The 21431-nt window shown below is 39.3% G+C and overlaps 1 long non-coding RNA gene across 1 annotated transcript in view; it reads right to left on the reverse strand.

Moving 5' to 3' along the window:
* LOC121507441 overlaps positions 1-18537 on the reverse strand; it is a 33267-nt gene extending 14730 nt beyond the window's left edge. Inside the window, exon 1 of the long non-coding RNA XR_005991716.1 lies at positions 17930-18537. This is a non-coding gene — a long non-coding RNA (uncharacterized LOC121507441). The remainder of the gene's footprint in view (positions 1-17929) is intronic.
* Between the last annotated feature and the right edge of the window lie 2894 nt (positions 18538-21431).

Consider the following 21431-nt stretch of genomic DNA (forward strand, 5'->3'; position numbering starts at 1 on the left):
TCAACAATGTTATCTTTCCGTCAACAGTCCTGAAAACACAGAACCAGAGTCTTTGTCAGTGTTGTATTTTTGACTCAAGCTAGGCTGTGGTATTCTTCTTGAAAGTTAAAAGGTTGTGCAGCGGACATACCTGTCCAGAGGTTGGAGCTCAGGTAACATTTGTACCTGATAGCTCAGTGGGTTTGAATATCATCCAACCCCACGCCACAGTGATCATATGCAGAGATTATGAGGAACAACAGGCTGGTTGTATATGATAGTTCACCTGTGCTCAGATCTTTCTGCTTTAGGCTGAATTTATGTAGCTGTCCACTCAGGATACAGACAGACTTATTTTCAGTTTAGTGTAAACATATAACTATTAAACAAGGAAGACATTACAGTATCATAACAGACTATGTGCAAGGATACAGAACAGTTTAGATATAATCAGGAAGAATATGCTACATGTAGACCGTCCGGGAGACCTGCCAGCTCCAGTAAAATGTATTTTATCTCATAAAAGCAGCCCCAAGGTGCAGGAGGAAAGCTGAAGTAATGATATGTTCTAAGTACAGTACTGTCTCCGTTGGTTTCCACTTAAGTTTAACTTTACAGGGTCTAGGGCTGTGTTTGAATAAAAACAAAATCCCAATATTTGTTTTCTTGGAAAATATCCATCTTCATAGAAAACATCACAAACAAAGAAGAGACTATGTAAGGAAGTAACATCGGATTAGAAGAATGTGAAATTATGGTCAGTGGGCCCTATTTTAGCAGTGCAAAGTTCATTGTTTAAAGCACACTGTGCACAGCAATTTGGGGTGTGGCTGCCTAAATTTTGCTATCTTGATGGTGCACAATCTGGGCACAAAACCCAGGCATAGAACACAAAGAGCTTGAACTAAGTGGCTTGATTTACAAGGACAGTTTTAGGGAGTAACATGAATCAAATAAATTCAAGTGTCAGCTCTGATTCACTTTAAGAAGTGAGTGTGCAAGCCAGCTGGTGCTTTGATATTCTAACAGCGGATTTTAGTTTCTCTTCTTTAAGAGACTGAACTCCAGCCAGTTTTTCAAAATTCTCTCCTTTCACTGTGCCCCTGAAAACACAGAACACTGTCTAAGATGTTATTGAAGGATTCAAGTTACATGTCATTGAAGTGCAAGTACAACAGGTGGTTTTAGGTAGTGTAATGCACAGCCATTTCCTGTCCTCAAGATAGGAACCAGTCAGCTTTGTGCTTGACCACTCCTTGTTTTAAGACAGTCACACCCATGGGTGACAATTGGAGCACAAGTTCATTTGCTCTTTAATTTTGAAAAGCTCCAATCTATGACATTTGTGCCAAACCGAACACTGTTCAGACAAAACTACGTCATTTAAGGAGAATGAGGCTGGTCTGTGGGCAGGTTTAGCTATAGTAGCTGTTTGCAATGGCTGTCTCTGGTGCAGGGATTAGCTCAGATGTAACTACAACATAACAGCTGTTTTATCAGAACCGGACCACAACACTGAAAGTTGTTTTTCGCTCTTCTGCCGACCTGTTTACATGAGTTTGTGACCATTTCAGGGTGGTGGTTAGTTGTACTGTGAGTGGTTGTATCCATTGGCTGCTGGTGGAGTGATTAACTCAGACGTAGCCACAGCAGCGGTTTTGCCAGAACTGGACAACATGTCTTTTGTAAAGAAGAGCAAAGAGTCAAAATGGAAGCTTTTTATGACAGAAAAGATGTTTTCACTCTCTTCCCAGCATGGGTTTGCAATAAATACAGGTCTGCCGATGTATCCAATGGCTGCTCCTGTGGGAGATGTTAGCTCGGATGCAGCTGTCGGAAAGGGGCAGTTTCATTCGAAATGGACCACTTTTCTTTAAAAACAAGTATAAAGAGTCACGCAAAAGGTTGTCTTGGCAGAGATGATTCTCCCGACAGACCTTAGCATGAAATTATTCACCAAGGAGCTCCACTGTTAACAAGTAGGCAGCGGTGACCTGTCAGCTCAGGAGGTGCACACACATAAGCCCTATTTTGTCTCGTCACTCTTGATTGCCTCATCACAAATGTGACTGACAGAATGTTCCTCCAATCCCCTTCAGATACGTTTTTGAACAGTCCTGCCCACAGCAGTAAATCTGACTTTGAACGACTTTTTATCAGTTACCTATTTTTGGATTATATTATATATATTAGCTTCAGCATTAGCTAGCATAATGTTTCCCACAATGCATTGTGACAGGCTGTGACAACCAATGGCAGGCTGTGTCATTGTCGCATCATGCTTTGTCGTACTGCACATGCTTCAACACTTTAAAACTGGATGAGACTGCCTGAGGACCTCATAATAAAGAGATATAGACTGTGATGTGGCCCTCTGTCTCTCTGCAGACAGGAACTGCTTTAGATAATGACTCAAAAGCAACAAAGTCTAAAAAGCACAAGGACTTCTTTGTGAATATGTGAAAATTTTGAAAACCTTTTTTTAGTCACAGAGTGATTTTTTTTCACTTTTTGGTCAAACAGAGGGGAGAACAAGTTTGTGGAAAAAATGTCTCAATCATTATTGTGTACTGTGTGTCCTGTATACACAGAACATTTTACAGCATGCAATAAGTTAGTGCTGCCAATACCAATGTTAATTTCTCCCATTAGCAATATGATGCATTTGTTTTCAAATGCTAACAACATCGATGCTATTTGCTATTTTATTATCTATTTAATTCATATTCTTTGGTGTTATTTAGATTCTATAGGAGAAATTTTTTGTTAAGAACAAAGGCTTTTTAATTGTATCATAGATGCTTTTGGATTAATTAATGGTTGGGGGGGGCGGGGGGAGCTTCAAGGTGCCTTCTGCCCAGGGCCTCCAGAGTGTCTAGAAACACCCCTGTCTGAAAGGTCCAGCCACTGGTCATAAGTATTCCTTGCTACCATTACACCATGAAGACAAAAGAACACTCCATGCCACTTGGCCTGGATAAAACCACAGAATAGAAATTTATGTATTGATCACAGCCAGACTGGGTTTTTCTATCAAGAAAGTTTATATGTATAGTGTCAATTCATAACCAATGTTATCAAAAGACAGTTTACAAAGACGGCAGGTCTAGACTCTAAAAGCCAGCATTAAGCCACCATGAGCACAGCACACGCAACTTTTAGCATAGTCCAAGAAAAGAAAAACTTCTGCCTAGTATAATTTGTACAGACTTTGTGTTTATGAGTTTACAAATGATGCTTATGGAAACCGATTATACGGATAAATGTGGATCATTTGTTCATCAGATGTTCTGTCAAATGTGGATTCAATGACAGACAAAAGCTTTAAGGCTTTGACTTTATTTGTTGATTTTAAGAATGCCATAAATTCTGAGATGAATCACTAGCCTGGTCCTTTGATGGAGCACATCCAGACACTTTATTAATTATTGACAGATTCAACCAGAGTCATTCAAGGGAAACAGCTGCAGGAAGACAAAGGAGGACAGATTTCATCAGAACTCTGATTCATATTACTCTTTATTAGTTTTACACTTTTAGTTGTAGGGAGTTTTTCAAAACAGTCTAATTGCTTCTTTCTGTGATTACAATTCACTTTTTTCTTATGAAAATATCTTCTTTTTTGTAAGTAAAAATTAAATACTACCACTGGGATTTGATCTGTGTAGTATGTTCACGTTAATTGTTAGCTCATTTAACTAAATTAGGGAGGGTTCAAAATATGCAGACATGGCTTAAACTTCATCAAGATAAATCATATGCTGATGCCATTTCCACAGTGCTGATGGTTTTGTTGCACCAGTTTACAGACCAGCCTACAGCTAAAATGAAGCCTATTAGCCTGTCTCAGTCCTGTCTGATATGATGGTCATGGTCAAGAGATGATAGAGGATGCTGGTGATAGGTGATACTAAGAAGAGATAAGGTGAATGATCACGCAAGAAGACTGACAAAAGCAGCCAGCGAACATTCCTGCATATATTATCAACAACAGACTGGGATGTAAAATTATTCTGTATCATTATCAGCGCCATCATTGTCTCATTGGCTGATTTACAGGGTGCAGAATGGGTGATTTTGGGAACAGAACTGTAGGGGTGCTCAGTTTAAAAGGGATTATTACAAAAATGCATCAATATGCCTTGTTACAACAACCTCCAGCAGTGATCATCAACTGGCTGCCTGGGGGTTGCATCAGCCCCCCCATATCTTCCCATCTGCCATCCAGAATATTACAACATTTTGAAATATGCAGAGCAAAAATATGCACTCCTTAAACGACTCCCAAAACAATTAAGATTGAAAGAATTTCATCAGGAATGGTTTATATTACAGATATCCATCTGTCAGTGGTTACTAGCAAACAGAATGCATGTTAAACACAAACTTATCAGTCCTTTCTTGATCAAAGCTTTTGCTTTCTATATAAACGTTCAGCTTAAGATGTTTTGAAAATGCTGTTTTCCTGTTTGGGTTTTTCACTCATCACTGCACAGCATCAGTGGTGGACAACATGATAGCTGCAGAAATATTTAGCTAAAATATCTCAATCGCCCCCTTGTGGCTGGCTGTGGTAAAGGGTCTGATCTCACTGTTAGGGGCTAAAAATTAAAGAAAAAAAAATGTAACCATTTGGGCGCCAGTTTTTTCAAGAAAATATTCAATTTTGATATCAAGATTTCAAAAGGCTGTAGCTTGAAAGTGGTTAGAGATAACGGCATACTGTAAATGAGAAACATCTTCAGTATGACCCAAAGGCTCCACCGCCACTGCTTCTACCATGTCTGCCCCTACCTCTGTGGTGTTTTTTTTTAATCCCGCTACCTCTGTCAATATTAGTGTTTTGACTACCCCTGCAACCCCCACCATGTCCCCACCCCAGCCACCTTGAGGAAAAGCATCAGCTTCGGTATGTGCTGCTGGTGGACTCTCATGGCACACGGAGTCACTGTGGCTCTGACGCACTGGTGGTCTCGGTCTCACAGGATGACTGAACGTCATCGTCACAGGGGTGAATATTCCTCTATTCCTCCCAGCATTGTGAGTATTCTCGCTACAATTCGCTTTCTTTCTCTCTTTTATGCTCCGACTGCAACCACTACTACCACTTCCTCGTTTCCTTGACCAGCGGTGCGTCTTCAAACTCTCTCTCTCTCCAAAACTTTGAATAGAAACACGCCCACAAATGCTGCTGGGAATGAAGTTACTCATGTCTGCCATCTCCTGGTGTAAAGTGATAACAGCATTAGGCATCATACTTGCAGCTACAGCCTGTTTAATCCAGCAGCATTGCTTGTCGCAATTTTGTGACTTTGGCGCTTAAAGGGTCTGCTTGAACCTAATCATACCTTCTTTGTGCCTCAGGGTTCCAGTCTCGCCTCTCCTACCATGTCCTGCCTGCCGACTCTCCCTGCTCAACAGCCAAGCTCACTCCAGTCATCTGCTACTTACAACAAACATCCATTAATACTCAACTACTCAGACTCTGTGTCCTGGCTTCCAGTCCAACCTCACTAGTCATAACAGAACGATCTGGCCATCATGGACCCAGTGGAAAAGGACAGCCTCCATCTAGCCAACGATGGTGCTCTTGTGATCCAGCATGACCAGGAAACCTTAAAAACCTTCTCCATGAATGAGGCCCAGATTAGAGACCGTGTCTTCACTCAAATGTCTCCTTCACTGCCAGCAGCAGCTCAGTAAAGCATCCCTTCACCTGTTCCTCCCCCAACTCAGCCCCACTCATCTTCTTAGACAGGAGCATGTTCCAGCCCCTGAAAGGTATGGCAGAGACCTTGGTATGTGTAGAGCCAATTCCTTATTCAGTGTTAGTATCACAGATCAGTCAAAGATAGCTTGATATACTGTGGAGCTTGATGAGTTGACTGGAGCAGCTACGCCAATCTGAGCAGGGGAAGGTAGCTGGTAATCAGGAGGGCAGAGTGTTGGAGAACACGCATGAATGTTGAGTTCCTGCATGATGAAGGCACTGATGCTATGGACTGGCCTGCCCATTCCCCAGACCTGAATCAAATCCAAGCACCTCTGGGACATCATGTCTTGTTCCAACCACCACTGCCATGTTGCACCACAGACTGTCCAGGAGCTGACTGAACCCCTGACCCAGGTCTTGGAGGAGATCCCTCTGAAAACCATCCATCGTCTCATAAGGAGCATGCCAAGACGTTGTAAGGAGTGCATGGGTCCTACATGGGTTAATGATTTTGGTTTCCATTGATCGTTCTTTTGTTTTGTTCTAAACGCATTCCACTATGTAATGAATGAAGTTTTTCAACTGGAATATTTCATTCAGCGAAATCTGGGATGTGTTTTTTAAGTGTTCCCTTAATTTTTTTGAGCAGTGTATGTCACATCTATCTGGGCAAGTGTTACATAACTGTGTTTAGGAAGGGCACAACCTTTCAAAACAAAGGGTTATGGTATGAACAGTCACATTCATTAAGGCCAATCAGAGCAACCAAACAAATGACCTAAAAGGACTTAAACTACAGGCAGCTGTTATTGTTAATAACTATCAATGGAGCCAGTTGATAAACCAAACTTAGGCCAAAGCAGGTCAGGAGAAGTGCAAAAACATCGTTCTACCAAGAAAAACTTTCAGTGGGGCTCTTTGCACTTTTTTTGGTTGATAAAATGTGTCCAGCTCTGATAAAATAGCCGCTATAGCTACATCTGAGCTAATGGCTTCACAGGCTGCCATTGTTTACTGCCTTGCAGTATAGTTAAACTCCACCCACAGCTACTGACTCTTTCTTCTAATATGATGCTGATTGGCCCATTTATTCTCAGACAAGGCTCAATAATTTAAGGTAGGAGCTTTACAAGAAGGATCTACCTGAGGACAGACATGGAATCTAGTGGAATCCATCAGCTTTGTAAGGTTAGTCTCAGCTAGCATTAATACATGATCCTCTCTAATGTAGCCATGGACTTTAGACATCATGGATACTGATACATACTGCACAGGTGAATTGTTTTTACAGCCTTTAACTTCTCACAACATCATAATCAACTTCCCTCCGTTTGTCAACAAATGCAACACTATCTATTAGGGAAAGGAAACAGCACTCTACGAGCCTTTCTCAAACCGCTCCCTCATCACTCCCATTACAATATGGAGTGAACTCTATCTAGCTTTATGAATGAAGCTTCCTTGGTTAAGATAGAGGATTTATATACAGCAGCAGGCCTCTCCCACCACAGAGACGGGAACTTTATGTTGCATGATTTTACATTCTAAAAAGTTGTTTACATAACTAACCCGAGGCAGTCTCATTAAAATCCTTCCTCAATTTGAGAGTAATACCACATATTTGAGGGGATTTCTATTTTTTAAATGCCAATAATGTCAGTCTGATGTTGACCAAATCTGCTTTCCCAGTCCACATAAACAATAAACACCTCGCAGAAATGAACCCATGAACTGTCAAGATTTGAAAACTAGATTCTGATAGTGTTGTAATTTTTAAATTTTCATCTTTATGATACAGCTATTAAAACTTATTTTCACCAAGTTTGTGAGGGTTATAGTGCAGAACTTGAAGCCAGGGTCTCTCACTGTAGACATTGAAAGATGTTGCCCCTGCTCAGTAAGGCAGCATAGCTGCAGACTCGCTGATGCAGGGTTTAATGATGCACTCTCACTCTGAGGTTTTGGACGGCACACAGTGTGACGGAGCCTCCACAAGAGTACACAGATTGGAAATGTGCAGGGGGAGGGTGGAGGGGGCAGTTTGAGAAAAGCCCAGCGTGTTATGACAGTGCAGTTGCACTCAAAGACCCCTGAAAGGCACTAAAGTGGCTCTCCTGGTCCTCTTCTCAGCTGGCTGAAAGGAGGATCAGGAGGATTGTGGACGGGCCAGGAGCATATATTTTTGCTAATAAAGCCTGAAAAAGTGTATTTTGCATAATATGAGACCTTTGAAGTTACATTTTAATACAGTATAATAACATTTGATCTCCTGTAGTTTGCGAATTGGGTGAATTGAGTTTTACCATTAGTTTGAAAACTGGATTAATATTTGTCTCCACAGGATTTACTCCTAAATTTGGATGTGTTCACCACTGCTGTTGACCAAGGCTGACAAAGAAGACTGATATACAGACAGGTCTGCCCACAGAATTGGCTGGGCTTCTCTAAAATCCGACAAATGGGCCCTCCCCAGTGGTGATTTATTGATGATTTCAGTGCATGTGTGTTGGATCAGTAGCATTGGTGCTAGCATCCTGGCTGCCAGTTGCCTCATTTTGGAGCTGAAAAGTGGGTCACTAAAATTAAATCAAAATTACAGTACTTATTTTTGCCACCCTTTAACACATTTTTGTTACTGTTTCCACCCGTTTATTGCCAAATTTTCTCAATTTTTGACCAGTTTTTCCACTTTTTAACTGGTTTTCACAATTTTCCCGCCATTTTGTATGCCCCTTTCGCCTTTCTTGACACATTTTTGCCTCTTTCAACCCTTTATTTGGCAAATATTCCATTTATTTTCTGCCAAAGTTGTTTTAGTGATTTCTACTTTATTCCTTGGCATCCTGATGTTTGTGAAGATCATTGTTAACATTAGCAGAATGATGGTAATTCTGTTTTTCAGAAAATGGGTTTACATTTAGAAAAGGCTATATTGTACTACAGCTGAAATAAATTCAATTCATTCTTTGAGATAAGTGGTTATTATCCAGTTTGACCATAAAATATGATTAATATAGTTTAACTTTACAATGGACCATGATTTTTTTTTTTTTTTTTTTTTTTTTGCCTCCATAGGTCATTTGGCTGGCTCCCAGAAAGCTCTCCCCTTTATCCTCTCTCGTGGACAGCCTTGCAGGCAGCTACAGCCACTATTTTGAGTCTGAATGTTACTACCAGCAGCATGCAGAGTATTTCTAACCAGGTATCACATTTTGGTTTAATCTGATGTAAAAATCCCTGTAATACAAAAAGGAGTAACCTACCTGACAGCCCGTGCTCTCTGTCAAACTGCTTCACACAGGAACATACACAGACACACACTCCTCCTACTCTCTCACCTCTGTGTTTTGACAGATAATACACACAGTAGAGAACTAAATATAGATTTGAAATGTCAAACTGTTCAGTACGAACTTTGTAATCTACAACCCCAGTTCAGTTGGTGTGGTGTGTAAAATGTAGATAAAAACAAAATGCAAGGATTTGCAAATCTCATAAACCAAATTTCAATCACAATAAAACAGAGACAACACATCAGATGTTGGAACTGAGCAGAAAAAAGGTCAACTGTATCAGTCAGCTTACCTTTTAACCCTTAAGACTTCCTTTAATGTCCCTAAGGACAAAAAACTTTCCACTTTAAACCATTTAATCATTTAAAAATACTTCAGCCTGAAATATCAAATATTGATCATATTTGTGGGATATTAACCCTTTAAAGGCCAGTGTGTTTACACAACTTCACTGTTTTAATAGAACAAAATTAAAAAAAAAACTCAAATAAAACAGACACACACTTTTATGCTCACACGCCCATATCAATAGCAACACACACTTTATTCAGTAGCAAAGCACCCTTGCAGAAACAGTAGCGGCATGCTTTGAATGGGAAACGTAGAGCCAAAAATAAAAAATTAAAGGCTTGGAATCAGGAAAAGGAAATATTAACGTAAAGGAATGCATTTGTTTATGTTAAGATAAATGTTGCATCAAAAACGACATTTTCAATGGTTTTCAATGGGGCATTTTTAGTCTTTAGGGACATATGTGTCAGTTTTCAGTGTAGCGTAGCCATTTTAACATAATTTAAGGAACTGAGATGCAAGGTTTAAAAGTTTTGGATTTTTTATTAGATTAGATTTTTATTGTGTTTTCACCTTTTTTTCCAATTTTTAGTTTAGTTTTAATTCATTTTTACTGCTGCTTTTTAGTTCAGCTGGGTTTTTATTTTGCAAAAATGCTTTGTTTTAGTTTAGTTTTAATCAGTTTTAGTGTTAGTTTTGACGGCAATGTGGAATACCTGTCAGAGGCAAGACCAAAAAGTTCTCCTCACTTTTAACTTGAATTATTTTATTTTATTGTTTGTATGCAGCTCAAGACCTAAAGTTACCCTTGTGTGAAGTTGTCTTCAGTCAAATCAGCCAGTTTTACTCTCCAGGTGTGGGTTTTCATGTCAGTCAGTATGCCCCTGTTAAAGATGAAAACTAAGGAGATTTTTTTCCCTAATTCTATTTCATTTTAGGTAGTTTTGTTAGTGCAAAATACAGTTTTAGTTAGTTTTCGTTTGATATGTAAAGCTTAGTTTTTATTTAGGTTCAGAAACTACAATTATTTTTACATTTTGTTGTAGTTATTTAGTTAGTTTTAGTTAACTGTAATAACCTTGCTGAGAAAAAATAAAAATAAAATAAAAATGATTATCCTCTGGCAAATTTGAGCTATATTCATTCAACACAACCAAAGTGGCTTGAAAATAAAATAATGAATTGCGCAAAATGTCCCTAGGACATCGTAAGGGTTAAATCATTAAAAACTTTTAATAGCAGATTGAAAACTTCAGTTTTCTCACCAGTGTCCAGTTAGATTTCATTGCCTGCTTCTCAGTGTGTGTGTTTGTTTGCTCTAAATCTGTATGGATAACTTTGGCGTACATGTTGTGCTTTTACTTCTCGTGTTCTTAATTTACAATACAATGATTGTTGCGATCACTTGTTGATGACTGTGAAGCACATTGTGTCGCCTTGTGTATGAAATGTGCTATATGTATAAAGTTTGATTTGATTTGAAATCTAAACACAAGTGAAAGATCTGTATTGGGTAAAACTCACAACACAGACATTTCTGCGACCACTTCTGCGTCCATCTCTTCAGATGATTTGCTGGTATTCAGCACCACATACCATCCATGCCATGGATCCTCTCTGTAAAGCATCTTCTCTGACTAGCATACATCATCATTAATGCGGAAGGAGAAGCCCCTGTGTCCGCAGTTTAGCTACATTCCTCAAGTCGTCCTGTTTCACAATTTCTTGGCTTGCTGTGGTCTGCCAAAATAAGCTTCATATTGTGATTTTTTTTTAGTGATATGGCTGTCAAAATATGTTTTCTCTGAAATCTTAAGGGTGTAATATAGACTATCATGATTTCCTCCCTATGCAGAATACATACAGCTGTTTTGAATAGTCCAAACAGAACCAAAGGTATTATTAAACTGTTTTTTACCTTTACAGGAAACAGTTAAAGGGAGAATGCTTTATGATAACGTTTTGGACAAGGCAGCTTGTTTTCAGCACACGCTACGGCCCTGCTCAGCCCAGTCGTTTTTTTTGTTTTTTTGTTTTTTTTTGGTAGATGGATCTGATAGTGAAGAGGAGAAAGGAGGAGTTCTCAGGAAAGCATTGTAAAGACCACTAACTGCTCACAAAGATTCCTGATGCTGCTTTTACTGTTGTCGGAGCATAATTTGAAAGGTCAGTATGGGATTGGATTCCCCTCTGAATTTATTTATATGATTTCATGTAAAATGAAGAACTTGTGAACCCTGTGGCTGTTTTATGATCTCAGAGAGTCATGGGTTCTTATGTCAATATAAATTGACCATCGCCCTGTTGTTCGGAGACCAATTCAATGCAGATGTTCCATAACTAGAGATAGGGAATGTTGTGTCACTGTCAGTTAGTGGTTTGATCCCAGCTCCTGCAGTACATGTTCAGTTGTCCTGAAGCAAGACACTGAACACCAGATTGATTCTAGATGGCAAAGCTAGATAAGCAGGAATGAAGTGAATGGGATGATTTAATAGCTTACTGATGGGCACTTCACATAGCACTCTCTGCCATCAGTGCGTGACTGTGCATGAATGGGTGAATGTACTGCGTAGTGTCAAAAGTGTTATGAGTGGGCTGAAGACTCAAAAAGTGCTGTTTAAGTGTAGTCATGGACAAAAGTATTGGCACCCCTGGGATTTTTCCAGAAAACACACCTTTTCTCCCAGAAATTGTTACAATTACAAATGTTTTTGGTATGCACATGTTTATTTCATTTATGTGCATTGGACCAACACAGAAAGCAGAAGAAAAAAAAGCCAAAATTGACATAATTTTACACAAAACTCGAAAAATGGGCCTGACAAAATTGTTGGCACCCTCATCTTAATATTTGGTTGCACACCCTTGGGAAAAAAATAACTGAAACCAATCGCTTCCTATAACCATCAACAAGCTTCTTACACCTCTCAACTGGAATTTTGGACCACTCTTCTTTTCCAAACTGCTCCAGGTCTCTCAGATTTGAAGGGTGCCTTCTTGCAACCGCAATTTTGAGATCTCTCTTTAGGTGTTCAATGGGATTTAGATCTGGACTCATTGCTGGCCACTTCAGAACTCTCCAGCACTTTGTCTCCAACCATTTCTTGGTGCTTTTTGAGGTATGTTTCGGGTCATTGTCCTGCTGGAACACCCATGACCTCTGACACAGACCTAGCCTTCTGACACTAGGCCCTACATTGCGACCCAAGATCTTTTGATAGTCTCCAGATTTCATGATTTCTTGCACACAGTCAAGGCATCCAGTGCCAGAGGCAGCAAAACAACCCCAAAACATCTTTGAACCTCCACCATATTTGACTGTAGGTACTGTGTTCTTTTCTTTGTAGGCCTCATTCTGTTTTCTGTAAACAGTGGAATGACATGCTTTTCCAAAAAGCTCTACCTTAGTCTCATCTGCCCACAAAATGTTCCCCCAGAAGGACTGAGGCTTACTCAGGTACATTTTTGCAAAGTCCAGTCTGGCTTTTTTGTGTCTCTTTGTCAGCAGTGGTGTTCTCCTCGGTCTCTGCCATAGCGCTTGATCTCATTCAGATTGCGACGTATGGTCTGAGCTGACACTTTTGCACCCTGAGTCTGCAGGACAGCCTGCATCTGTGTGAAAGTTGACTGAGGATGTTTATCCACCATTCCAACTATCCTGCGTTGCATAATTTTGTCAATTTTTCTCTTCCATCCACATCCAGGGAGATTAGCCACAGTTCCATGGGTTGTAAACTTCTTGATTATAAAATCAAGATTATATCATTTCTAGATCTCTGGAGATGGTCTTGTAACCTTGAGATTGTTCGCATTTTTCCACAATTTTGCTTCTCAAGTCCTCAGACAATTCTCGGTTCTTCTTTCTTTTCTCCATGCTTGGTGTGACACACACAGGCACACAACACAAAGGGTGAGTCAACTTTTATACATTCTAACTGGCTTCAGATGTGATTTCTAAATTGCCAGCTCCTGTTCCTGCCACAGGTGAGTTTAAATGAGCATCACATGCTTGAAATAAAATGATTTACCAACAGTTTTAAAAGGGTGCCAATAATTTTGTCCTGTCAATTTTCGAGTTTTGTGTAAAATTATGTCAATTTTGACTTTTTTATTCTCCTTTCTGTGTTGTTCCAATGCACATAAATGAAATAAACATGTTTAGACCAAAAACATTTGTAATTGCAACAATTTCTGGGAGAAATGGTGTATGTTCTGGAAAAATTCCAGGGGTGCCAATATCGTCCATGACTGTACATTCCACTAACCATTCGTCGGTATTTTGTTTGCCCTTGACTTTTTATCTTTTTCACTCTTTACGTTTTCAGTTTTTTTATGACTTAACAAGGATATTCTAAAAATTCAAGGCTGGGCATACATTTTTATACTGGAGGAAATCTGCAGACCTCATCCAGGTGGGCAGTTATAATAAAAATGTGATAGGATCTTGCAGGCTGGGTATAACTGTACCACGAGCCAGATTTGGCTGCCGGGCCTTTAGTTTGACATCCCTGCTTTAGATGGAGTGGGGTTTTTTTTAACTCCTGCTTGCTACTGTTTGTCTGTGAGGGTTTTTTTCTTTTTTTTTTTGGGGGGGGGGGGGCTGAATATTTCACTACTTTCGGTGCACAAAAGTAGTTTAAGATATCAGAATGTTTATATTCCCATGCTTTAAACAATTTGCGAAGTCCTAAACAGCCTAGTTGGTGGCATTTATCTATGCAGAAATCACTATTTTCCCCCCAACGGGAGTTCTCCACTGTTGCTTGACTTAATCTGCAAAATACCTATCCCAGTCATTTTTTTAATGTAATCTCAACATTACAGTGCAAGAATTGGAAGTACTTGAACTGTAAAATGGTTTGTGTCAGGGCTTGACATTAACTTTTTTGCTCACCAGCCACGGTGGCTAATGGTTCTGCAAACTTACTAGCCACTCAGTATCTCCACTAGCCACAACTTTGGTGTTTGGTAACTCTCAGCTATATGTCAAATTTGGTACAAAGGGTATGATATGACACACGTGCTCTACTTTCCCTCATCAATATGATCAATATCAGCTCTCCTCTTAATAAAGCACTTCTTCCTGTACATATGAAACAGCACACTACTGAGATATGAGTCAGACTGTTAAAGACAGTCATCTAAGAGTCAAAACTCTTAGTTTTTATTTTCTTAATAGGTATCAAGTTTATGCTGAAATTAAAATACTTTTTAACGGCTGTTTATTAGAAAAAACTACTGCAGATTACAAGAACGTCTCTAATTTTCACTCTGACAAATCTCCACCAGAGAATATTAAGTGTCCAACTTCTCCTGTCCTCTGCTCTATACTGTATGGAGGAAATGTTTTCATACATGTGTCTAATACTGATTAAAATATGGCTTTAAAAAATAGTTGACTTAAATTTGGTAGTGAAGCTCACATTTGGAGAACATTAAACAACTGATGTATAATATAAGAAGAAAAAAAAATCACTGTTTAGTTGAATTCTCTTGGACTCCTAATTGATCAGTTACAGACTTTTATCCTTCTGCCTCTGTTTCTCACTGCCTCAGTGAACTGATTTTAAGTTTCAGAGTTTCTCTCGTCTTTTATAACTGTTAATTATCGATTTATGGCAAATTTATAATTAACCCTGAATATACAAACATTTAAAAGTTTCAGTGACATTTAAAGTATGCACACCTTTGCGGAGGTTTTTATCATTTAGATTACCCTCGACAAAGAATATAGATGGAGTATTAATTAAGCAATATTTAGCCACACCGCCCGCCCTGGCTCGCACAAGCGACAGAGACACACAGCTGGAGTGCACACACACATAAACGGCGCTGACGCACATGGACAGAGAGACACTTTAAAGCAGAAAGAGAAAGTTCAGGTCTGATTTTATCCTGCAAATTCTGAAACATTTTCCCTAAACAGATCGAAGCCTTCAGTCTAACCAACACGTCAGTGCGCGTGTGTCCATTTATGTCTGTGAGTGTCACGTTTGTGTGTGTCATACAGCATCAAAGCCCTTGGCGCTGCGTAAAATACGCACAAATGGATGAAGAGACCGGCCCCTTATTGTCATTTTGGAGGGAAATTTGAGCTTTTATCTGCTGAACAGCCTCTTTGTAACAAGTCTAAATCATAAGGGCTAAGTGACGAGCGCTTTCAGAGTGAAGCATAAGTTGTGACACTGATAATTTCAACCCGCCATCGTGGCTAGTCAGAGTCACGCTGCCACCCGCCACGGCCGAAATCCACCCGCATTTGGCTAGTTGGCGGGTGTTAATGTCAAGCCCTGGATTGTGTGATTGTGACACATGGTAGCGGCAGAACAGAGGAAGAAGCTTTAAAGTCTGTTTTAATTTCTCTTATCTTTTGTTGAACGGGAAGACATTTCAAATAAATTTTTGTGAGTCATTTCACAGGTGATAAATGTAATAAGGATATATAATTAGACTGAAATTAAATGTTAAACAACAATACTAAACAAATTAAATGTGAATTACAGTTATAAATCTGCTTTTACTGTGACCAGCTGTTGCACTTTGTTTTGCTCTTCACCTTCGTCTGAGTCAACCTGCAGAATTAACTAATCCAAAGTGTCGAACAGGCCTGAACAGATGTACTCTGAACACATCCACCTCCCAGGTCCTCAAGGTTTTATGATCCCTCAAATGGCTGAGGACTGACAAGCAAGTCAGCATTTTGTTATAGCTTTGGATTTATGTACAGATAGGGTCATATTTCCTGATGCCATGGTCTCTGCTTCCTCGGCAGAGCTGATGACTCATCACACAAGCCAGACTTAGAAAAAGGGTCACGGCCCTCCAGCCAATTCCTGCTTCACCTGTGTGATCTGATTGGCAGCAGTGATCCACTTAATGAGTATCTGGCAACATGTGCACATGAGTCATGCACGCAGGTGCTGTCTGGGAAGATTACAAAGCAGCTTATGTGAGAGTGAGTGTGGGATGTTAGACACAAATTAAGCATGTGTAAGCAGAACGGAAGTTGTACAACTTTTCTCTGGGGTAGTTCATCTCACGGGTCGTGTTGTGAAGCAGAGGGAGTCACAATGTGCCTGTAAACACTCATAAAACCTAGCCAAAAAAAGACATAAGTATGAAGGAAGGCGCCAGGATTGAGTAGCAAGATCTTGGCTGCTACCATGTAAATGACTGAAACTCTTTATGATGTGTTACAGCATGTATTATATTATTAAAATCAAAATGGCTATAAGCCCTGGAAAGAACCCTTTTAGATCATCATAAAAAGTACATGGGACTACAACTTAAGATATATAACTAAAATAATCAGTTATATAACTAATATAAACCAAGTCAGTTAACCTAAACAAGTTAGTGGCTCCCTGGATATACATCAGGTAATGATTACTGATGTCTAAGACCCTGCTGACACTTTCAAATGACTAAGATAACAAATAATAATAATAATAAATCCCTTGTTGCATTCATACCCAGAGTTAGCTTACCTTTATAGAATAGCTGTTAAGCACATTTAAACTTAGGGGCAAGCCCCCTGGTGTGTCGTGTTGCGCTCATGCCAAGTAAGCTTAAGGTGTTTACACATATCTGCAACAGAGCTATAACGAACCTCTGCTGTCAACACCTGAGACGTTCACATTGATACCTGACGGTGTGACATTTGGTGTCCACTTTCCACTTTTCTCATTTTTGAATGTGAAGCCTCTCCGTTACTAACTCTTGTGTCATCCCAGCAGGGGGCGGGATCACTTTATCCCCCCCAATATGGCTTGGAAAGGGTCACAGTGACACCAAAATGTCACTGGGTCGTAAATATCCCAGCTAGGACGGGCTTAGATTGAGCCTTTAGACGTAACGATGGAAAAGACTCAATGCAAATCACAGATGGTTCAAACATTGCTGCATGCAACATACACATGCTAACTGAAAGCAGGATTAGTTCATCTGTTGTATTGTCTGGTTAAAAAAATGTATTGTAGATTATTTTTTGTCTAACTTTTCTGATACCTTTGATCTATTTTATTCTGTATCTGAAAGTTATGTTGAATTTGTCACATTTCTGACAGTCAAACATATAATTATAATGACAAAAGTCACTAAAAATTGTTTTTAGTCCACTCGACTGCTTGTTTTAGCCCAGGTTCATTCAGTTTCACATAAACACAAGACTGAATTTTACTCCTTTGATAATAAAGTTAACCCTTCCTTACATTACTCTTAATGAACTGTGTTCAAACTTTTTAATTTACATTTTCACTATTGACTACATGGACAGCATGCCTCTGACTTCTTATTTCTTTACTTCTTATAACTTCCTTCTTATTTGCCCAAAATTAAAGACAAAATACCCATATGACAGGCGCATCTAAAAAAAAGTTTCATTCTTTTCTGTGATTTAATTCAAGAAGTGAAACTTTCAAATATTATAGAATCATCATTACAAAGTGAATTGTTTCAAGACTTTTTGTTTTAATGTTGATGATAACAGCTTACAGTTGACACAAATCAAAAATTCTCAATCTCAAAACATTAGAATAGCACAAAACACCAGCCCAGTGTCTGATTTATAATACAGAAAGCTTAACCTTCTGGAAAATTCTGCTCATTTATGCACTCAGTAATTGGTTGGAGCTCCTTTTTCATTACTTACTGCATCTATGTGACGTGGCATAGAGCCAATCCGTCCGTGGCACTGTAGCTCTGACAGCAGCCTTCAGCTCGTCCGCATCGTTGAGTCTGGTGTCTTTCATCTTCTTCTTGACATTACCTCAGAAATTCTCTACGGGGTTCAGGTCGGTCAAACACAGTAACACCATGGTCAGCAAACCAGTTTGTGGTAGTTTTGGCTTCACTGTGGGCAGGTGCCAAGTCCTGCTGGAAAAGGAAATCAGTTTCTCCATTAAGCTTCTCAGCAGATGGAAGCATGCAGGTCTCTAAAATCTTTAGGTAGACGGCTGACCAACAGCAGCAGATGAAATGACACCTCAAACCATCACTGATGGTGAAAACTGAAAACACTGGACTTCAGGCACCTTGGATTCTGTGCCTCCCTGATCCCCCTCCAGACTCTGGGAGCTTGATTTACAAATGAAATTCAAAATGTAGTTTTCACTGAGCAATGGTCCAGTTGTTTTTCCTTAGTCCAGGTGAGAAGCTTGTAACGTCTGTGGTTCAGGATTGGCTCGACACTAGGAACACGACACTTGTAGTTCATTTCCTGGTCCCGTCTGTGTGGTGGCCCTTGATCCTCCGACTCCAGCGTCAGTCCACTCTTGAATCTGCTTTGTTTCACAATCCTCTGAAGGCTGAGCTCACCCCCTGTTGCTTGAGCACCTTTTCTTACCACACTTTTCCCTTCCAGTCAACTTTCTATAAATATGCTTTGATACAGCCTCTGAGAACAGCCTGCCCTTTCAGCAGCGACCTTCTGTGAGAGAATGAAGACTCAGGAAACTTTTGCAAATTGAACTTTTCCAAAATATTCTAATAATTTGAGATAGTGGATTTTAGATTTTTGTGGGCTATAAGCTGTAATTATCAAGATTAAAACATAAAAGTCTTGGAATATTTCACCATATACAAGATGAACAAACAATCTATAAAAGTTTGATTTCTTTCAAAGTGAATCATGGGTTAGAAAATGAACTTTTACATACGTTTTTTGATTTGCTGCTGTAATTGGAGCCAAGACGTGCAAAGAAAGGAGCTAGTTGAAAGAAGAGCAGAAATGACACCCGAGCCTCTCCACTAACCAAAGCATAAATTTCATCTGTTAACTATCAGACTACACTATTTTTGTGTCTTTTGTGATGACACCTTCACGACTGTGAGCGAGTTCATTGGTCATCAGAGCCAAAGGTCAAGGCTATCAAAGCTACAACAGAAATGCTGTGTGTGATGCTAGCAGGAATTAAGAAAAAAACAACAAACAACTGCAGACAAGCTATACTTCAGATAGAACATGGAGGGAAACGAAGATTAGGTTTGGGGAATAGTACAGTATGTAAGTAAAGACACAAGGATATGTTTAATGTTGCTGTTTAGGGACCAAATCCTATCTTATCAGTCAGCATTAGGTGACAAGTATGGGACATCCTAGGTTCATAATTGAACATGTCACACCATATGAGCATTTGTCATTCCTGACATTCATATTTGGACTAGACATTTGAAAATGGGCTGACAATGCAGTTGGCTCAAAATCTGGCCAACTTTATAGGCCATTTCTGATAAAACATCAAAGATCCCTCAGATCTGTGCAGTCCACAGCAGACTCTATACACCCAAACACTGATGTTCATGGAAAGTTCAGTGTGCACTGTTAGTTTTTGATTCATATTCTCTTACCATACCTCATCAATAATACTTATCCTGTTGGGAAAGCTGAAGAAGCAGCATTTGTCACATGAGTGGTCTGTCATCAAATGAAATAAATTGATTTAACTTAATTTGCTGTTTTTATGCACACAGTTATATAAATAATGTCCCATAAGAACATGTTCTGCAGTTGTTTTCTTAAATTTGAGCTGCTATGTCTAGAGCAGTGATTTTCAAACTTTTTTCACTCGAGGCGCACCTAAGGTTAAGCCAAAATCTCAAGGCACACCATATTTAAATCAATATAAAATAGACTTTTAAAATAATGTTACAGTCAAGGTAGCCTATAAGGGGGGATAAAGGGGAGAGCTTTCTGGGGCCCAGCCAATTGGGGGATCATAGAGTTGGCAAAAGGTGGCAAAAATGGGTTTAAAGTGATGAAAAAAAAACATGGCAAAATTGTGCAAAAAGCGAAAAAAAAGTCAGTGGGTTGAAAGTGGCAAAAACTTGTTGAAAGTGTCAAAATAGTTGCAAAAATGGGTTACAAGGGGTCTTAAACATCTAAATGTTGTTTAAAGGTGGTTAAAAAAAGGGCTAAAGGTGATAATAAAAGGGCAAAATTGGGCATTAAAGTGGTGAAACAAAGGTAAAAAATGGGCTAAAATTGGCAAATTGGTGGCAAAAATGGGTTGAAAGTGTCAAAAGGTGGCAAAAAATATCATAATTGGTAGAAAAGTGGCAAAAGGGGGTTAAAGTTGCTAAAAAATGGTACAAAGGGGTTAAAAGTTATGGATAAAAATAGCAAATAATGGCCAAACAACTGCAAGATTGGGTGAAATGTGGCAAAAAGTTCAAAAAAAGTGGCAAAAATGGGTCATAGATTGTAAGAAGATGTGGCAAAAGTGCTATAAAAGCAGCAAAATTGTTTAAGTTGTCAAAAGAAGTGGCAAAAATGGGTAGAAATATTGGTTAACTTGGTTAAAAATAAGCATGAATGTATAATTTCAACACCAATTTCAACCCAGTAATAGCTTGCCATACTTTTCAGATCTTAATGAGGTAACTGTTAGCCAGGATGCTAGCACCAATGCTACTGATCCAACACACATACACTGCTATCATCAATAAATCACAACTGGGGAGGTCCCATTCTTTGGGTTTTTTTCAGGGTCCAGCCAGATCTGTGGGCAGGCCTGGTTATAATTGTAGTAATAACACATAGTACAAATTCCCACAGCACAGCTAGACTTGCCTTAAGGCACACTAGTGGGCCTTCCCACACCTTTGAGAACCACTGGTCTAGAAAGTCTTATTTGAATGGCTGTTGACTATTGCTGCTAGTGAGCACATAGCTACGATCGAAACTTTAAGAGCTTTTCCAATTCCGATACCAGTATCAATACAATTGCAAATGCAATTTTACCAGTGTATTTAATGTTTGCTCCTTGTGTTCAGATCCTGCTACCTCTTCCATCAAGACAACTCCTCGAGAAAAACAACTTATTCTACAGAAAGCCAACAGTTCCAGAATTCATCCGTCTTCACAGCTCTACTTTGACCAGGGATGTCAAACTCAATCACAACAGAGTGTGGGCAAGAATTTGAATTTAGGTCTAAGACGGCAGAATTGAGTCAACTTTAACCTTAAACGGCCAACCTCATTTTACAAGTAGAAAAAAACTTAGCTCTGAGGATGAATGATTTTGAGATTAATGAAGTCAAAATGATAAGTTTAAAGGCTCAAAATCTGAAAAATAAGGCAAATCTAGTAGTTCAAAAGATCAGAACACAAAATTAAATGTAAAAACAATGTTTTTAAATGGCAAATGTATGTG

Source organism: Cheilinus undulatus, linkage group 3 (genome assembly GCF_018320785.1).
Source record: "Cheilinus undulatus linkage group 3, ASM1832078v1, whole genome shotgun sequence".
Lineage (NCBI taxonomy): Eukaryota > Metazoa > Chordata > Actinopteri > Labriformes > Labridae > Cheilinus > Cheilinus undulatus.